Here is a 21,604-nt window from a genome sequence, read left to right as displayed (position 1 = left end):
ATCTTTACACAGTCAGACACACACACATCTTTCAATGTTGGTATATTTATCTTGGGTTGTTATAACCCCTTATTTACTCTGTACTGTATGTGTCACTGTGCCCACCCCACCCCACCCAACCCAACCCAACACACAGACCAGGAGTGCATTTACTAGGAACCAAACGGAAGCAAATGGCTGAAACGTGAAGCGACTAACTTAAACTTGTCTAATAAGACATGCTTGTTTTAGTTGCAAAACGTTTTCTGTTGGAAAATGTTTTACTAGTTTGCTACAATGGCATCCCTGAGTTTCCTCCTGTTAAGTAGGGGGAAATGGAGGTGAGTGGGGACCATTAGTGGCCGTGGGTAGCTTCTGTTTTTACACCAGAGTCAACATAGTTAATCAGCCAGTATTGACCTGCTCTGGTGACCTGTAAAACATTTTCACCTGCTCTGGTGACACACAGAGCCACATGGTATAACAAACATGTGATCAGCAGCACCCTGCCTTACAGCACCCTGCCTTACAGCACCCTGCCTTACAGATGCTGCTGCTCCTGGGAGAGGAACGGAGGGAGAGGAGGAGGCCATATTAGTAAGACAGGGCCAGGCCGCTGAGGCCTACAACCATAACAAGCCCAATTTCAGGTGACTTAGTCCTGTCAAGCAGCAAAGACACACGATCAACGACGTGTAAACTTCATATGAGGCAGGTTTAGCGTGATACTTTAGTGTGAGACTTGCTGGTGATAGGGTGAAGACTTCCTATGGTTGAGGTGCGTGTTAAGTTCCAGTTCCTGGGGGAACTATCTTGATACAGGCATCAACTGCTGTCTCTGCATTACTGCATGTGTTCAGGTTTCTGAAGCCCCTGTCCCAGCTATCTTAAATAGCCAGCAATACCTCCTGACATACATTTTACATTTTTACATTTTAGATACCACACCATGAACCACATCTGCTTCCACAGGCAGGGGGCGGTTGGGGGTGGTTGGAGGGCAGTTGGGGGCCCTCACCCCAGTATGTATCTCCTTCTACAGGGGGTATGACCACACGTGTCACACCATGCTACGCAGCAGGGTCATCCTTTACCTAGTGTTCCATGGTGCTGTTATGTAACCCATTAGTCACACAAACACCTGAGAGTTCCTTGTTGTCGTCTCAATCAGACTCAAAATAAACCCCTTGAAAAGTTTTGCCAGGTGTGAGGTGAGTAAAAACAGCCTGAGTGGAAGGAAGCATTTTCACCAACCTATTTTTCACTGTCCGTCAGCTCTATTAGTGTACAGCGGATCCTATAGCCATCCTCAATGTGACTGACCTTACTATAAACACCCTGTCCCCTAGCCACATCTGTCTGGAAAACACTTGTAAGCTTTTTCCATTCTTTATTCTATGACTTGGTTGATGTCTTAATCTTAACCCATCAGTGTAGCATGCTGACAATTTAGTTAGAGGCTCCATCTGTTGGCCAGGGGGGAAACAGGGCGGGCACGGAGCCAGGGGTGAGAGGAGCTGAGCAGGCAGTGGGCACATGTGGATGGATGAGGAGATGCCCACTGCCCAGGCCGTGTGTCGGCATGTCAGGAGCAGCCACCACAAGATTCCAGCACAGAGAGCCTGGAAGTGCCGGCTCCTCACCATCCTCAGCCAAACGTCCATTAAGTGCTTAGAGACAAAGGGACTTATGATGATTTCCTCTCCTGGCCTGGTAGCCCTCTGAATGGGATGGGACCATCTTCAGTCCAACTTGGCAAAGTTGACAATAGTGTGTGTGGGTGTGTGTGTGTGGGTGTTAGGGCTGGGAATTGCCAGGGACCTCACAATACGATATTACCGCGATACTTTTGTGCCGATACGATATGTATTGCGATTCTCACAATTCTATATGTATTGCGATTCGATACTGCGATTTTATTGAGATTTGATGTTCCAAACATAATGCTCACTATACACGTAACTGCCAAAATAAAGGAAACACCAACATAAAGTGTTTTAATAGGGTGTTGGATCACCACGAGCCGCCAGAAAAGCATCAATGCACCTTGGCATAGATTCTTGAAGTGTCTGGAACTCTATTGGAGGGATGCCATTCCATTCATCCACGAGAAATTCCATCATTTGGTGTTTTGTTGGTGGTGGAAAACGCTGTCTCAGGCGCCGCTCCAGAATCTCCCATAAGTGTTCAATTGGGTTGGGATTCCCGATAGCAATGGAACTTAGGCTTACGAGTATGTTTTAACGATGCATCTTTCCTACATCGGCCGAAGTTTAATATTCTGTGTATGACGCGGGAGGGAAGAAAAGCATCTAATGACGCACTTGGCTGTTCTACTAGTTGTATGAGGCAGGCTTACGAGCGTTTTCAAGTTCAAAGTTAATAACGATGGTTTTGGGAAACAGCTCAGATATTTAACGATGCTCCTATGAAGGTTCTAACGATGACCTTAAGATGTTTTGGAAAACCAGGCCCTGGTGGCTGACACACACACTCCCACCCTCAAAGTCACTGAGATTTCTTCTTCTAGCAATGGCAGCCAAAATAATGGGCAACTGGCCATTTTTATACATGAGGAGCATGATGGGATGTTAATTGCTTAATTAACTCAGGAACCACACGTGTGTGGAAACATCTGCTTTCAATATACTTTCTATCGCTCATTTACTCAAATGTTTCCTTTATTTTGGCGGTTACATGGACACTATATATACAAAAGTATGTGGACAGCCCTTCAGATTAGTGGATTCAGCTATTTCAGCAACACTCGCTGCTGACAGATGTATAAAATCAAGCACACAGCCATGCAATATCCATAGACAAACATTGGCAGTAGAATGGACTTACCGAAGCGCTCAGTCACTTTCAAAGTGGCACTGTCATAGGATGCCACTTTTCCAACAAGTCAGTTCATCAAATTTCTGCTCTGCTAGAGCTGCCCCGGTCAACTGTAAGTGCTGTTGTTGTGAAGTGGAAACATCTAGGCGCAACAACAGCTCAGCCGCGAAATGGTAGGCCACACAAGCTCACAGAACGGGACCGTTGTGTGCTGAAGCGCATATCGCATAAAAATCATCTGTCCTCGGTTGCAACACTCACTACCGAGTTCCAAACTACCTCTGGAAGCAACGTCAGCACAATAACTGTTAGTTGGGAGCTTCATGAAATGGGTATCCATGGCCAAGCAGCTGCACTCAAGTCTAAGATCACCATGCGCAATGCCAAGCTTAGGCTGGAGTGGTGTAAAGCTCGCCCCCATTGGACTCCTGAACAGTGGAAATGCGTTCTCTGGAGTGATGAATCACGCTTCACCATCTGGCAGTCCAACAGACAAATCTAGGTTTGGCGGATGTCAGGAGAACGCTACATGCCCCAATGCATAGTGCCAACTGTAAAGTTTGGTGGATGAGGAATAATGATCTGGGGCTGTTTTTCATGGTTCGGACTAGGCCCCTTAGTTCCAGTGAAAGGAAATCTTAACGGTACAGCATACAATGACTTTCTTGACGATTCTGTGCTTCCAACTTTGTGGCAACAGTTTGGGGAAGGCCCTTTCCTGTTTCAGCATGACAATGCCCCCGTGCACAAAGTGAGGTCCATACATAAATGGTTTGTCGAGATCGGTGTGGAAGAACTTGACTGGCCTGCACAGAGACCTGACCTCAACCCCATCGAACACCTTTGAATTGAATATGTTTGGAAAAGTGTTTAGAAACATATTCTATTCTTATTTACAATAAAAGTGACTCCAAAATGACAATACATTATTTACCATTAATTTCTATTGGCCACAAAATAATCTTGTTGTTCATAGTTGTTCACTAGTTTGTTAGCTCGTAATTAAGAGAGAGTGGAACAAAAATGTTTCCCACCAATAAAAGTGCTGTGGATGATTCGACCACCATTTCATCTTTGATCCTCCATCCCGTTCTCACAGTCTCAGGGCTTGGGCCCCCCAATGTGGATGCATGAGCTGAGAGAACCCAAAGAAGTGTGCATGGGGATACATACAGCCAGTGGACTGAATCTAGCAACTGTGCGACGGGAATGGGGTGCCTCTGTGCCATGGGCAGTCAGTCCACATTGAGATATAGAGCTGATAATCTCAAGGGCAGCTGTTCTACTCAGTTACACCACGTCTCATCAAATTCAGCCACGTCAGGCGACAATCCTTATAGCTTGCTGGAAACCATTGAAATATACTGAAGCCGGGGTGATATTTGATATGTAACCCAGTGATCCCACTGTAATGGAAAACCATGATACCTGCAGGTACTTTCCATAGACCATTAGATAGCATGGTGTAATAATGCTAAAGCTCTGTGACAGCACACTAGTCTAGAACGTGAAGTCTACACACAGTAGGTTACTGGCCCAACGCTCTATCCGCTAGGCTATGGCAGGTGCCAGGCATGTGAACAATATAAACTGAGCTGTACAAGTACTTTTACCTTTTAAAACCTGATCCAACAAGACAGACACAGGGAAAGTGCACTACAAAAGTGTTATACCCTAGCCTCAAAACCAAGCAAACACAGCGCAACCAAAGCATTTTCAAACCTGTTAAAAACACAACGTGTGAAAATGGTTTTACGCAAATGAACCCCACCCTTTCAAAACCTGGTTAAGCAAAGCCAACACAAACCATTTAGTGATGCAAACTCCCCCTCTCCTCATTGGTCTGGTTCGGACATAGAGCCAAAATCAATTTTGCAGGCACAAAAAAATCCCTGCAGGCACAAAACAATGCTTCAGTCTGAGGGAGTCGTGAGGAAAACATTTAAACATTATTCTTAGAAGCAACAGGGGCGAAATGTCAACTTACTGCAAAGTGAGTAATCAACCTACATGAAAGGACAGGTATGCAAAATAAAATGTCAGTGGTACTGAAATAAACACATACCCAGCTGAGAATTTTAGATGAAAGAAATAAACCTCCCGAGCTGACTTCATTATAGAGGTTACTTAGAGGGAACATTGCTCTAAGGAACAGCCTGGTAACAGAGTGTTAGCCACAGGGCCACTTTCCAATTAGGCTCCAGGCGCTACTTCGCTTCTTCTGACACTTGAGGCACAACTTTGGGTCTGAGCCCAGGTCAGGATGGCTGCATTGGATCTGCTTACACTTGTGACTCCACAAACTACTAGTGATGTGCAGTTCGCGAACTATTCATTATTTTTGAAAGACTCTTTACTGACTCGAGAGTCATGGTTTATTTTTCTGACTGACTCGTTCATTTTTGTCGTTCATTTGACCTGCTAGTGCTTGCCGCAATGAGTTCTACAGCAGGATTAATACATGCTCCTCCGGCTCAGTGGCTCCAGAGACATGCTCCGACCACTGTCTGTAATTTGCGTGCAGGGAAATAGATCATGAGCATAGAGAAGAAAAATACATGTTTAGAACTGATAATTGATTGCATGGTGCAAGAATAAATTACATTAATTGACTATTGAATGTTAAGATGGACACAGCTTTGTAGAACCAAAACATACACAGCCTCTGCTCAACAAACTCTAGAACAAATCGTTTTTGGGGGCTGCAGTTCACGAACAACTGTGCTTATCACCCTCGCGGCAGTCAAGCAATGCATTCGGTCAACAGTCGTTCACAATCTAGTCCGATTGTGGCCACAACTAGACCTTGTTTTGAATGTATCAAGAAATAATCGTATGTGTATGCCTAGCAATGAACAAATGTACATTGTTTAAAGCACACCTTTACGAGTCTATCACAAATGACAGCTCAAATAAGTCCTGTATGGTGAACGACGTGAACGAGAGGCTAGTTCATCGTTTGCCAGTAGGGGGTCCTGCGTGCTCTGGGCATTACTGACTCTAATGAACAAACATTAGTCTAAAGATTATTTATTTTGACTGAACGAGTCGAAAAGATCAGAATCGGTAAAAAGAGCCAATGTAGGATCTTAATTTGATTACCCTGTTGCAGGAGAACTAAAACATGTAATGTATTTGAGGTTAAAAAAGGCTTCTGAAGTTTGTAATTTACACTTTGAAATTTCAGACTTGTTTTCCCCTTACGAAAAATGTATCAACCCCTACAAAAATGTCCATTAATTATAATCCACATAATAATTCACATTTGCTGTTGCTGCAGGATTATTTTCCTGCTGTAGCAAACTGGCTCAAATTAAGATCCGACATCACACAACTCTGTAACATCACGCAGCACTCTGATTTACTTCCCTTATTCAAAGCCCCTGTCAGAATAAACACCTGCATCCATTACATTGAGGTCAGGTCATTGGTTGATGGTTGTTGTGTTTTAATGAACAGATACAGATAACTGACAAAATAAAGGAAACACCAACAGAAAGTGTCTTAATATGGCATTGGGCCACCATGGGCCAGAACAGCTTCACTGTGCCTTGGCATAGATTCTACAAGTGTTTGGAACTCTATTGGAGAGATGCAACATCATTCTTCAACGAGAAATTCCATAATTTAGTGTTTTGTTGATGGTGGTGGAAAGCCCTGTCTCAGGCTCCACTCCAGAATCTCACATAAGTGTTCAATTGGGTTAAGATCTGGTGACTGAGACGGACATGGCAGATGGTTTACATCGTTTTCATGCTCATCAAACAATTCAGTGACCACTCGTGCCCTGTGGATGGGGGCATTGTCATCCTATGAGGGCCCAAAAAATTGACAGACTCCAGCCACCCAAGCCATAGACTGTTCTCTCTGCTACCACACGGCAAGCGGTACCAGCACACCAAGTTTTGAACCAACAGGACCCTGAACAGCTTCTACCCCCAAGCCATAAGACTTCTAAATAGCTCATCAAATGGCTCCCTGGACTACCTGCATTGACCCTTTTTTACACTAACTCTCTTGCACTGAGTCTATGCACACACACTGGACTGTACCCACACACTCACATACTTACACTGACACCCCAACACACACTACATACGCCCACACACACATAACACACACACATGCACACTCCACCACATACACTGCTGCTACTTTCTATTATCTATCCTGTTGCCTAGTCACTTTACCCCTACCTATATGTACATAGCTACTTCAGTTACTTTGTACCCCTGCACATCGACTCTACTGTTACTCTCTGTATATAGCCGTGTTGTTTTTACTCATTATTGTTATTCGTTATTCACTGTGTATTTATTCCTTGTGTCACTATTTCAGTTTTTAATTTGTATTTTTGTATCTTTATCTTTAACTCTGCATTGTTGGAAAAGGACCAATAAGTAATAATGTCACTGTTAGTCTACACCTGTTGTTTATGAAGCATGTGACAAATAACATCTGATTTGAGCCGTGGTAGACAAAATAAGGGCCAAACTAATGGCCTGCCCAGCATTTTTATAAGCATGTTAATGGAATGTAAATTCAGTAGTGGTGCGTGGGTAAAATCACAAAGGAAGCCAAGCCAGTAAAAAAGTCATATTACAACCTATGTTGTGATATTTGCGTTGTTTGCTCTATAACCCATTCGTTCATACGCCACCGTGATATACAATAAGGCTGTGACAGTCACACAGTGGCGGAATAAATTCAACTACACATATGTTCGTTTCGTCACAAAACCGGAGAGCAACATCTGTCCGGTGAAGTCCACAAAGCAAATATTGCATGTAACAAACAGATATCACCTGCAGCATGGTCAAGCAAGTTAATGTTTTCGACAGTTTACTAAACAACTCTGATTTAGAACCATGGAGTTACTGCAAGTCAGCACAAAGACAACAGGAGCACTGTCTCCGCTATTCCAGCACCATTTCAATGTAAACATTTAAAGATCATCAAATCAACAAGGCTATATATGGTTAGTTTAATACACTGAAAACAAACTTAAAGATACTAAAAACAATTTAGTCCAATCAATGGTGCTAAATATCATGTGGCTGTCCATGATACTGATTTCTGTCTGTGTGTGTGTGCGTGCCCAAGTAAACAAAAAATGTTAACTCACCCTAACTGTAGACTAGTTGAACGCCAATGCCATGCTCCTCTCTTTCATGTTGGCAAAATGGTCTATGGCTCTGTCATACAGTACACTTTTAGTTTTAGTTGACATAGGCTACCTAGCTAAAATGCTTGCTAGCCTAACTTCCTCACATGGGCAACAATGAACCCGCTAAGTTAGCTAGCTAGTTAATGTGAGCCTACTAGGCTACATATTGAACTTCAATCGTCTCAGGCCAGTGGCACAATATTTGAATTTATGGTTAGATCTGATTCGCCGTCATAATCATTGGCCTGTACAGAGAATTAATTCCAAATCCCCATCTCCATCCAAGGAAAGGGCCGGTTTAGCAAGCTAGCTACTGCAGGACATCAACACAAGCAGACCAGAAAAATACAAGTTTTTTCTGAAAATCACTTTTTGTGTAGGAAGTGAGTTGATTGGTGTGAAGCCAAATCCAAACTGGCCTCCCTTGGGGGGTGTTTTGCTACACCAGAATAACCCACAGTTGGCTAATTATTTTATTTATTTTTTATCGAGGGAGGCCAAATGCTTGCTGCCATCAATCAATCAAATGCTACGGCGGCAACATGTTATAATATTTTGGTCCAGACAGCATCTGATACATGGGCTATACATACTGAGAGAGAGGGGCGCCGTAGGGGGTTTCCCTCGCTTGGATGATTTCTCCAGTGAGATTCAGCCACTTGAGAATTGACGGAAAATTATGAAAACAAAATAAAAAATTTTGGGGTCAAATATTTGGGGAAGCCTGGCTTCCCTTGGCATCCATGAATACATGCCACTGTGTAAATTAATTAATTAACTCAGGAACCACACCTGTCTGGAAGCACCTGCTTTCAATATACTTTGTATCCCTCATTTACTCAAGTGTTTCCTTTATTTTGGCAGTTACCGGTATATCAGAATTTATAGTACAGCAGCAAAAGAAGGTGAGTGTCTCTGTGAGTCTCCAGTTAGGCTCTTTAAAGCTGCTTTATACCTCTGCATTTTTCTTGTTAGTTTTTCACCATTGAAGATCATGTACTACAGTCCTGTAACGAGAATGATACAGTCATAACTAACAGCATTTCTTCCTTCATGAAAGCTATGGCATTCCATGGCATCGTTTGTAATTTTCTGGGCTGGAAACCTCAACAGGTCATTACAGTACAACTCCAGTCACACAGCAGCAGCTTTACTGTATAGTGACCCTATAAGTGGCTGGAACAATACATTACAAACATCAACAAAGACTGTCCTGTGAGTTGAACTGTATTAATACAGCATGTGACAAGGTCAGGTCTGAAGGAGGCCCATCCAGCCCAGATAGAGAAAGGACTGGGATAAGAATAAACTCCACTTTAACAGAGCTGGATGCTTGGCTCAAACAGAGCTATTCACAGGGCTTTTCACTTCAGACTGACAGGAGAGCACAGCTGGGCAACTTTCCCATCCAGCCTGGTCCCCAGCCACCCACCAATCACATCTTGAATACTGAGCCAGGTCAACCAATCTACTCCAGTGGTCACCAACCGGTCGATTATGAGGCATTCCTAGTCGATCATCAAACATTTCTGTAAAAAACAACAACAATAAAGCCATTTAGCGCCGTTGGCGGTAGGTGCACTTGATTCAGCTGCCCTAGCGCCAGGAAGGCAAAGCGTTCCCATTTTTAACCATTTCATGTGTCTGAAGGTAGAACTCCACATACCCGGCAGGCCCAGAGAGGAAATCAAGTGCACCTATAGGCCTACCGCTGGCCAATCCGATAGCTCAGATCACTGTGTCTGCACAGTTTCCTCGAGCCAGGCTGTAAAAATAAGCCTTGAGCGCACGGCAAAGTTGATACTGTGAGATTTAAAAACTTTTAAAACCATGACTGGACAGAGACTCAATGAATACAACAAAGACCTGCTGTTAATGTTTAAGTTATTATTCAGCACTGTCAAGACTTTGTTCAACAATTTTATAAGCCATAAAATGCGCGTTCTCCCTACTTCCACTGACGCTACAACCAGCACTGCAGCTGCAATGAATGAGTATAGCAAAGTGTTTCGATAAGCTTACGTTGTTATTATTAGCGGGTTGTGTCTTTTTTAATATCAAGGAATATTTCCCTTTCTCTGGTCATAGGAGTAACAACATAAATTGGTGCATGAGGCAGAAATAATGCAGAGTGACTTGAGTTTCGCCATCAGCTGGAAGACTGTGTCCCCTTTTCTCAGCAGAGGGAGGGAGAGCGGAGGGACGGTTAGTCAGCCTAACCGGTGCGCTCTCCCTTCCTCCCTTCCCTCAGACTGACCATCAGATGCAGGTCATCAGTCCAGTAAAATAAAATAAAAAGCAAATTATTACGCTCACTCAGCTGTGCCTCACAAGTAATACAACAAATGGTCTATTACCAGTGTGATCATCTACCTACAATTTTGAAATAATTCCTAAATTGTCTAAGAAGAACAACATTGGCAGGGCAATTCAAGCATAGCCAATATGCTGTGATAATGTATTGGGCCTATAGCCTACCAACAAGCTCTCACAGTCTCAGGTCAGAATTAGACGTTCATCCATGTTTCTCAAACATCAAATTTCGAAGTTGTTCCAAACGTCACATTTCGAAGTGTTTAAGGTTGAGTTTAGGCATTAACTCCGAAATCTTAAGGTTAGGCATTAACTCTGAATGGTTAAGGCAAGGGTTAAGGTTTGGGATAGGCTTAAAACAAAAATCTCAAAAACAACTTCATATTGCTGGATTTGAACATGCAACCTTTTGCACCAGAGGCAGATGCTTACACCCATCCACGTCCACAACACTCTAGCAAAACCCAAACCTACTTGAACGTAACATCGCTCACTGTTGCCCCTAGTGGCGTCCTCAGACATGGATGGACTTCTAATACTGACTTGTATCATGGGTGACCTGGCTGAGCCTACGGCACAAACCTCATTGCTACAGAACTGTTTTTAATAGGTTAATGTTGCATAGGCGTATGTTTTTAAAGTTATGTTTTTTTTTGTATCTGAGCGGTAGATCTCGGCTTGCTTTTGGACTCAGAAAGTGATCTTGACTCAGAAAAGGTTGGTGACCACTGATCTACTCCAATCCGTCATGCCCTAGCTGGGGGGCATTGACCGTGGGCCTGCTTATCTGCCCTGTTCTCCAGCCTCATGAACCCTGGCCCTGCCCCTCATGGTGCGTAGTAGTGTTTAGATAGAGTCCAAAGTCGAAAGCATCACACCCCAGCTCCTGTCCCGGGAAATCATGCAGGACACTCATGCAGGTCTAGAGTCAAACTCCACAAAAAACAATATGTGCCCCAGCTGGCCAGAAACACTGGTCAGTTTCAACTGAAATCTACTGATCCACACTGAAAAGTACTGAAATGTCATTTCAATAGATTATGTAAGAAATACCTTTCAATGGTCATCTCAGGGGCAGTATATAGGAAGACTTGACACATGGCAGACTGTGTTCAAACTAACCTAAGTGGAGCGTTAGTGTAACACATTAGTGTCAATTACCACATGCATTTCGGGATATGTGCTCAATATCCAGCATGCACTGATTTATGGTCTCTAGGCTACTTGTTGCCTTCTTCATGACAATACCACAGGATGCTAGGGTTGGGCGATATTACGATAGCATCGTCTACCGACGATGATTGACACCGATCGTCGATGGTGACGACATTGTGATGTGACAGACGATGGTTTAGCCTATTTGAACTTGACTGGTGCTACGCAGTAAAGGACAGAGTTTCGCAGCGCACAGCAGGGCAGCACACAAGTGGCGCAATTTGCCTATTCCTATTTGTTATAGCCCATTTCAATAAATATGTGATACAGAACGCAAGAGAGAAATGTAGGCAACAGAGCAGAGAATTCCACCAAAGCAGAGCGCAAAATGTCCAGTCAGAAAATATTGTTTATTTCTCTCTCTGTCGGATGCAGGGCTTTAAGGCGTCCACATGCTTCCCAGCCGAAACAGTTCAGAACGGTTTGTTCATATATTATGACATTTGTGACGCTTTTGTTAGTTTTGGTCTTCGGCAAGATTTCTTTCAGTTGCTCGTGTACACAAAAACAATTCTCAAGGCAAGCCGAAGTCGGTAGCCGAAGTCTACGCCCCTTCGTCAGTGTTGGTCAACAGTAGGGATTGTTCAAAGTGTGTGTTGTCATTCAAAAGAGAGACTAATCGTTTTCATGCACATTTTTTCGCTTGAGTAATACTGCACCAAACATCTTAGTTAGATGTAGATGTAAAGTTGTGCAACTAAGATATCCTCGGCAAAAAGTCAAAATTAATTATATATTTGTTTAGTTATCTTTGATTATTTCGGACTATTTTGAGGCGTGTCAAGATGGTCAAACAGTACTATTGCTGCTATTTTCTAGTTTTTCAAGCGAAAGTCTAAGGGAATATGTGAGCACACTTGTTTAACTCAGCTAGGCGCCAACCGAACCGAAGCATGCTGTTGCCTTTAGTTTTGTAACACCAAACTAGTGGCAACTGAGCTGCCACCAACGTGAAGGAGACAAAACCTTAAATTTGCTGGAGTATTGAAACACATCCTCCTGAGATAGTTTGAAACATTACATGGTGTGTTTTAACACCACTTAATCAACTGTTGTGCAACACCTTGCCAGGGACTGGGAGCACTACAGGAAATCCCTATTTTGGTGTTTTGAGTTCTGTTTAGTTCAGAATTAGATACTTTCACTGCGATATATAGGCCTAAGGCCGAGACAATAAGAAGACACAGTGGCAGAATAAATTCAACCATATCTTTGTTTTATCACAAAACCAGAGAGTCTACAAAGCATATTGCATTTAACAAACAGTTACATGACCTACAGCATGGTCAATCAAGTTAATGTTTCCGACATAGTCGGACTACTAAGCAACTATAGATTTAGAACACCAGAGAGTTACCGCAAATCGCAAAGAAAACAATAGCTCGCACCACTAGTGTCACGATCGTCGACAGATGAAGCGGACCAAGGCGCAGAGTGATAAGCCTACATTCTTTATTAGTGTATACACGAACCAAAACAATAAACCAAACGATACGTGAAGTCCTAGGTTATACACAAAACCTTACGGAACAAGATCCCACAACCTAACATGCCAAAAGGCTGCCTAAGTATGGACCCCAATCAGAGACAACGAGCTACAGCTGTCTCTGATTGGGAACCACCCTGGCAGAGCATATGAGCGGAGTGGAGCGGTGAGAATCTCCGCTCCTCGCTCACGGAGCTGTTCACCCCTCCGCTCCCCCCGCTCAAAGCCACATCAGGCCAGTCCGCTCATTATCGCTCAGCGCTCAACGCAGTTTGCATCGCGCTCCACTCAAATCGCCCCCCGCTCCCTCCAAAAAAGGAACAAAATCTGCATGTATTTCACTTTTAGCTTAAACCACAGCCTTACTTTATCTCCCCGAATTTGTTGCATACAGACTCATCTCGGATTATCCATTCTGTCTTGAAACGGGGATCTAACACTGACGCTAAAATGAGATGTTATTCAGTATAGTATATTCCATAGCGAATTGACACGTTGTTTGCCAATGTTTCTGCAAAAGCAGCGATGCCCATTAGAAGTGCAGCGTGAGTGTAATCGGTGAGCAGGGATTTGATTTCTGTGACAGCAGGGAGGATCATCCCCAGGTTCCCCAGCTCCTTCTGCATTTTGTCTGTGAGGTCTGCTAGTGGTGTCAGTACACTGACAAGGTGCGTCAGCTGCCGTACTTGATTCAGGGTGATGTTAGCAACATTAGACTTGAGTTTGTTTTACCATAACGGGTCTTTTTGGAACAACCGGATGAACGACTGAATCATCCGCAGCTGGCTGCTCCATCGAATGGCGCAGGCATTTGTGGAGCGGACACCTAATTGGTTGGTTTCCTCTGTGCTCTTGCGTACACTTTTCACCAGGTGCCCGACTTTCACTAACAGCCTATTAATGTTGTCGTGCTTGATAACTGCGTTTTTGATCGCCAGCTGAAGCATGTGAATGGGGCATCTCAGATGTAAATTTGACAAAGTAAAGTACTAATTTATCATAGTTTCTTGGGGGGGTGTAGCCCGGTTGAGCTACGCTGGCGAAGTGTTGCATCCCTTCGCGTTCTCCTTTACTCAGCGGTTCATAGTCCATGAAAATCATTTCAAAAAATGCTACATCCAGCTCTCTTTTTCTCTCCCTTGTTATGGTTGGGCCTTTACGTGCAGTGAATAAACTTTTGAATTCCTCAACCCTTTTCTCTTGTTGCTGCTGCTGCTCCTCTCGCTCTATAAAATACAAATTCATGGATGACACAAATTAAATTAAACAGATGGATTCTGGGTCAGGCTTGAGCATGCTTCAGACTCGTGGTGTGAGCGAGCGAAATTGGAGCGGGACATAGGGCGACGCTCCGTCCTTTTAAAAATGCCGCTCTGCGCTCTGTCAAAATCCGTCCGCTCACGCTCCACGCTCGCTCCCGCTCCACTCCGCTCATATGCTCTGCACCCTGGCCAACATAGATATAAACGATCTCGAACGAAATACATAGAAAACTAAACAATGAAAATCCACACCCTGGCTCAACATTTAAGAGTCCCCAGAGCCAGGGCGTGACAACTAGCACCATTTCAACTTCAACATTTGAACATCATCACATCACCTTTGCTTAGTCTAATACAGTGACAACTAAAATATTCCAAAAACAATTTAGTCCAATCAACATAAGCTAAATATAATGTGGCTTCCAATAGTACTGATTTGTGTGTGTGTGTGTGTGTGTGTGTTTGTGTAGAAAAACATGTTGACTCACCCTACTTGTAGAGAAACGCCAATATCATCCTCCTCTCTTTCATGTTGCCGAAACACTCTATGACTGTCATACAGTACACACTTTTAGTTTTTGTTGTCCTAGACTACCTGGATAAAATGCTTTCTCACTACCCTAACTTCCTTCCATGGGCAACGATTGGCTAGCTGGTTGACATTAGCCTACATCTAGCTACATATTTAACTTCCATCCTCTCAGGCCAGAGGCACAATGTAGGAATTTATGGTTGGCTCAGAATCGCCGTTATAATCATTAGCCAGTACGGATAATTAATTAAAACCACAAGTCCAAATCCCTATCTCCATCCATTGCTAATTTAGGAAAGGGTCAATTTTAGCTAGCTAGTTAGCCACCGGAGGACAACACAATGAGATGCAACAATTCAAGTATTTTTCTGTCAATGACGTTTGGCTTGATTTGCTGTGATTGGTGTGAAGCCAAATTCAAACTGGCTTCCCTTGACACTTTTTTTTGGTGCACAAGGCCCATTTACATTTGAGCTCACTGAGTTTAGCTCAATGCTGATTGGCTATTATTATTATTTTATTTTTTTAATCAAGGGAGGCCAAATGCTACAGGTAGCAACAATGTCATGCTGTTTTTGACCAGACAGCATCAGATAAATGGCCTACACATACAGAGACAGAGGGGCGCTGTTTCGCTCGCTCTGATGCTTTCTCCAGTGAGACACATTCAGCCTGAATCGAAGGAAAATTATTAAACACAGAGAGACGAAAGATACAGTGCCTTCGGAAGGTATTCAGAACACCTTGACTTTTTCCACATTTTGTTACGTTTCAGCCTTATTCTAAAATTGATTCAATTCATTTTTTTCCTCATCAATCTACACACAATACCCCATAATGACAAAATGAAAACAGGTTTTTTTTATGTTAGCAACTTAATAAAAAATAAAAAAACAGAAATACCTTATTTACATAAGAATCCAGACCTTTTGCTATGAGACTCGAAATTGAGCTCAGGTGCATCCTGTTTCCAATGATCATCCTTGAGATGTTTCTACAACTTCATTGGAGTCCACCTGTGGTAAATTCAATTGACTGGACATGATTTGGAAAGGCACACACCTGTCTATATAAGGTCCCACAGTTGACAGTTCATGTCAGAGCAAAAACCAAGCCATGAGGTCGAAGGAATTGTCTTTAGAGTTCTGAGACAGGATTGTGTCTAGGCACAGAACTGGGGAAGGATACCAAAACATTTCTGCAGCATTGAAGGTCTCCAAGAACACAGTGGCCTCCATTATTCTTAAATGGAAGATGTTTGGAGCCACCAAGACTCTTCCTTGAGCTGGCCACCCGGCCAAACTGAGCAATCGGAGGAGAAGGGCCTTGGTCAAGGAGGTGACTAAGAAGCCGATGGTCACTCTGATAGAGCTCCAGAGTTCCTCTGTGGAGATGGGAGAACCTTCCAGAAGGACAACCATCTCTGCAACACTCCACCAATCAGGCCTTTATGATAGAGTGGCCAGATGGAAGCCACTCCTCAGTAAAAGGCACATGACAGCCCACTTGGAGTTTGCCAAAAGGCACCTAAAGACTCTCAGACCAAGAGAAACAAGATTGAAACCAAGATTGAACTCTTTGGCCTGAATTCCAAGTGTCACGTCTCTAGGAAACCTGGCACTATCCCTACGGTGAAGCATGGTGGTGGCAGCCTCATGCTGTGGGGATGTTTTTCAATGGCAGGGACTGGGAGACTAGTCAAGATTGAGGGAAAGATGAACGGAGCAAAGTACAGAGAGATCCTTTATCCTTTAGGTTCATCTTCCAACAGGACAACAACCCTAAGCACACAGCCAAGACAACGCAGGAGTGGCTTCAGGACAAGTCTCTGAATGTCCTTGAGTGGCCCAGCCAGAGCCCGGACTTGAAACCAATTGAACATCTCTGGAGAGACCTGAAAATAGCTGTTCAGCAACGCTCCCCATCCAACCTGACAGAGCTTGAGAGGAACTGCAGAGAAAAATGGGAGAAACTCCCCAAATACAGGTGTGCCAAGCTTGTAGCTGTCACGCCCTGACTCATGGGACTCTTGTACGTTGAGTCAGGGTGTGGATATTCTATGTTAATAAACATGTATGCATTTCACGCTGCGCCTCGGTCTGACCCGTCCTTAAACGAACCTGACAGAAGATCCCACCAAATACGGACCAAGCAGCGTGCCCAGGAGCAAACACCCTGGACACAGGTGGGGAACATTTTGGTCTTGGGAGGAGATATTTGCGGGGAAAGGACCCTGGGCGAAGAAGGAAGCCCAGGCATGAGAGGAGCAACGGCAACACAGAAGGCGCCGGCCGAGGAGGAAGCCCGAGAGGCAGCCCCAATATTTTTTTTGGGGGGGGGGCTAAAGGAGTGGTCGGGGAGCGAGAGAGAAGAACCCCGACCACTGCACCCGGTGGGTTTCCAGGTTGAGTCCCTATGACCATGCGAAGAAGAGTGGGAACAGTTTTATACTGAGGAGTCGGAGGATGACGACGATGATGAGTTTCTGTTCCCTAACTCGTGGGGGCTCCCGGAGGAGTCCTCACTGGAGGAGGAGTGCCGAGAGAGAGAGAAGGATCAGATCTGCAGGTTAAGAGAGGAGGCCACCACATTACGGGGGCTGATAGCAAGAATAGAGCGGGAGAGCTCCATTCAAGAGGAGGCACTGCAGGAGGCTCGTAGGGAGAAGGAGGAAGTAGATTCACGGCCCGGCCCGTTCCTGCTCCCCGCACCAAGCCAGTGGTGCGTGTTCCCAGTCCGGCCCGGCATGTTCCTGCTCCACGCACCAAGCCAGTGGTGCGTGTCGCTAGCCTGGTACGGCCCGTGCCTGCTCCCCGCACCAAGCCAGTGGTGCGTGTTCCCAGTCCGGCCCGTTCCTGCTCCACGCACCAAGCCAGTGGTGCGTGTTCCCAGCCCGGCCCGTACCTGCTCCCCGCACCAAGCCAGGGGTGCGTGTCGCCAGCCCGGTACGACCCGTTCCTGCTCCTCTCACCAGACCTGCGGTGTGTGTCTCCAGTCCGGCCCGGCCTGTTCTTGTTCCTTGCACCAGGCCAGTGGTGCGTGTCTGCAGTCCGGCCCGGCCCGTGCCTGCTCCTCGCACCAGACCAGTGGTGCGTGTTCCCAGTCCGGCCCGGCCCATTCCTGCTCCTCGCACCAGACCTGTGGTGCGTGTCTCCAGTCCGGCCCGGCCCGTTCCTGCTCCTCGCACCAAGCCAGTGGTGCGTGTTCCTAGTCCGGTCCGGCCCGTGCCTGCTCCTCGCACCAAGCCAGTGGTGCGTGTGTCCAGTCCGGCACGGCCCGTGCCTGTTCCACCACTCCGGAGCCAGAGCAGTCCGCTCCACCGGTGCCTGATCCAGCTCCGGTCAGCGGCTCCACTCCGGAGCCAGAGCAGTCCGCTCCACCGGGGTCCAGTCCAGCTCCGGTCGACTGCTCCACTCCAGAGCAGTCCGTCCCACCGATTCCCAGTCCAGCTCCGGTCAGCGGCTCCACTCCGGAGCCAGAGCAGTCCGCTCCACCGGGGTTCAGTCCATCTCCGGTCAGCGGATCCACTCCGGAACCAGAGCAGTCCGCTCCACCGGGGTTCAGTCCAGCTCCTGTCAGCAGCTCCACTCCGGAGCCAGAGCAGTACGCTCCACCGGTGCACAGTCCAGCTCCTGTCAGCAGCTCCACTCCGGAGCCAGAGCAGTCCGCTCCAACGGTGCCCGGTTCAGCAGCTCCAGTCTAGACCCAGACGTCAGCCCCTCTCCAGGTTCGGGGTCTCCCACACCAGGGCCCAGACAGGGCTTATTACATTGTGGGAGGAAGGAGAGGGGAAGCAGCGCGCCGAGGTCCAGACCAGAGGCGCAACAGGGAGGCGGAGAGTATGTGGTCGTCACGCCCGGAGCCGGATCCGCCTCCGAGGCGGAATGCCCACCCGGCCCCTACTCTGTTATGTAAGGTTTGTGCGGTCGGAGTCCGCACCTTTGGGTGGGGGTACTGTCACGCCCTGACTCATGGGACTCTTGTATGTTGAGTCAGGGTCTATGTTAGTATTTCTATGTTACATTCTAGGTGTTGTAGTTCTGTGTTTGGCCGAGTGTGTTTCCCAATCAGAGACAGCTGTCGCTCGTTGTCTCTGATTGGGGATCATACTTAGGCAGCCTGTTTGCAATCAGTAGTTGTGGGATCTTGTTCCGTGTAGTGGCTTGTTTTGTGGTTAGCCTTAGGACTTCATGTTTCGTTGGTTTGTTGTTTTGTTAGTGTGTTTATCGGTGTAATAAACATGTATGCATTTCACGCTGCGTCTTGGTCTGACCCGTCCTTAAACGAACGTGACAGTAGGGTCATACTCGATGCTGTAATCGCTGCCAAAGGTGCTTCAACAAAGTACTGAGTAAAGGGTCTGAATACTTATGTAAATGTGATATTTCAGTTGTTTTATTTTTTATAAATTTGCTAAGCTTTCTAAAAACCTGTTTTTACTTTGTCATTATGGGGTATTGTGTGTAGATTGATGAGGGAAAAAAACAATTTATTCAATTTTAGAATAAGGCTGTAACGTAACAAAATGTGGAAAATGTCAAGGACTGAATACTTTCTGAAGGCACTGTAAATGATTTTATATGTTTTTGGCATCCATGAATACACGCCACTGCTCCTTCTCCATCTCCTCCTGTTCCTAATCCATTTAAATAAAGCATAGAAAAAGGTGGAATTCCACCCAAAAATATTCTCCATAGGCCCTTATCGTCAATCAATATTTAGCTTATAAACTATTTGCTTTTCTTAACCATTTGATTGTAGAAGCGACACAGTCAGATTTCTTTTTAAACATATATTGTGTTTTGATGCAGACTTTTACACTCACTGAACCCCCAAAAAGTGCTTTCACAAGACTCTTAAAAACAACAATATTCAGATTGAAGAACAACTCTGGATGTTTTAGAGTACTTCTATTCTGTTTTATAACCCTTTCTTTGTATCATAACACATACATTGGGTTTAGATTCAAACACCCTCCAAACACCAGATCTCAGGTTAGGTGTATTACTTTTCATGGTTTCATTACACAATCTTGGTGTTTTGAGTCTTTCTATTTTTACAGTGTACTATTATTTTGTTAATATCAGGGACCATGCTATTTGCATGCACTGTTTTCATCATGGTTATGCTATCCGACAATTAAACTTGAGTCAACACACATGGAGTGCACAAAATATATTGTGAAAGGTGGCTATATCAAATGAAAATGTGAGTGTTATGTAGTCTTCAAATCACAAACAATGAAATTAACTGACAATTGACTCCTTCCAAGAAGGCACATGGTGGTGACATTTGCGCGTCACGGTAAATTAAGATTATCAAAAGAAATACAATAAGGATAAATAGACTAATTAAATCGTATATATGATATTAAGGCATTGTTCATTCATGTGAATAAGGAATGGTTATTTGTATTTGTTATTATCTTTACTAATGTATTGACGCTCAATTGGGTTTCTTTCATAAATGCAAATTCTCGAGCTACAGTTTTGAAAATGTAAAAAAAAAAAACATTGAATTAATGATGTTGGCTATTAAATTGTGAAACAATTGATCAAAACTTTCGAACATTTGACAAGTCACTGGAATATGAAACAATGGAATATACTAAAATCTTACCAGTTGAGTCGAGTGCCACGCTGGTTTCGAATGATTTCCGCGATTAATGAGACATTGTACACCTGTACTCTATCTCAACACTTTCCTCTTCTCTTTCTTGACTCCTCCGTCTCTTCTCTATATAAGCTCTTCGATAATCGCGCGCACTCAATTATCTCTCGTAGTAGCCTAACAGAAAATTGTCGATTGAGATATTAACGGCATTTGTAAATAGTCTACTGTATAGCTGAGCCGTGGGGCTCGTTTAAGTTCCGCCTCCTTCCCTAGATCCTATTCGTTCATGGTTCCCACTCTATGCGCGCCGTGAGAAAATTATACGCACGGTGGACTACGGAAAACTGGCTCTCATTTCGCTCATAACTTCACCTTCATGTCCTGAGTTTTTATTGCCTGTAAAACAAACACACATACACACACACACAAACATACATCCACATACACACAATTTTACACTCACCATTTGCTGCTACTCTGTTCTTTACTGTACTCTTATTATTATCTATCCCCATCTATCCCCATGCCTAGTCACTTTACCCTGCTTTCATGTAGGCCACATATCTCAATTACCTGGTACCCCTGCACATTGATCTGGTACTGGTACTCCCTGTAGGCTAGCTCCATACTTAGTTGACTCCTTTTGTGTTACCATTTTTGGTAACACTTTCTTTTAAGGGATCTTTATTACAGTGTAATTACATGTGTAATTACACAGTAGCAAGTATTGTAGTTAACAGTAACAACTCATAGATACAATGTAATAACAACATGTGCCTGGTAGTATTGCAGTATGTAATTACAGAAGTGTAACAAAAAATGCTTGTTACCATGCGTATTACAAATGGGCAGGTTTCCACTAAATTCACCAACTTAGTGTTTTGTGTCTGCTCAGCTTGCATCCGATTTGTATTTGTATTTGTATTTATTAGGGATCCCCATTAACTGCTGCCTCTTCTTGGGGTCCAAACATATTAAAGCACTTATATTACATATAAAACAAAAGATAAAACAGTACATCATATCAGTGGTTCCCAACCTGGGGTCCGCGCCCCCCTTAGGGGGGCGCCAGAGTTCACAGGAGGGGCATGTGATCTCATTTGCTTTGAGGTAACATGCATAAAATGTTCCACTATAATTTAATTGTAAAATTAATACATTTTAAAATGTTATTAAAGACCATATGCTTGCAATGCCAA

The 21,604-nt window shown here is 44.5% G+C and overlaps 1 protein-coding gene across 3 annotated transcripts in view; it reads right to left on the bottom strand.

Annotated features, from left to right (window-relative positions):
* Positions 1–20,667, bottom strand: part of LOC121578384 (sodium-coupled neutral amino acid transporter 3) — an 86,403-nt gene extending 65,736 nt beyond the window's left edge. For 2 of the 3 annotated variants that reach the window (XM_041892739.2, XM_041892741.2), the window contains exon 1: positions 20,412–20,667. The gene's annotated coding sequence lies outside the window, so the exon portion shown is untranslated. Of the gene's footprint in view, positions 1–2,826; positions 2,926–20,411 lie in introns of those variants that run through there. The other variant, XM_041892740.2, reaches the window with a different exon arrangement.
* Positions 20,668–21,604: the final 937 nt, after the last annotated feature.

This window comes from Coregonus clupeaformis, chromosome 12 (assembly GCF_020615455.1).
Source record: "Coregonus clupeaformis isolate EN_2021a chromosome 12, ASM2061545v1, whole genome shotgun sequence".
Classification (NCBI taxonomy): domain Eukaryota; kingdom Metazoa; phylum Chordata; class Actinopteri; order Salmoniformes; family Salmonidae; genus Coregonus; species Coregonus clupeaformis.
The sequence above is the reverse complement of the archived record's forward strand: the minus strand, read 5'-3'. Positions and strand labels throughout refer to the sequence as shown.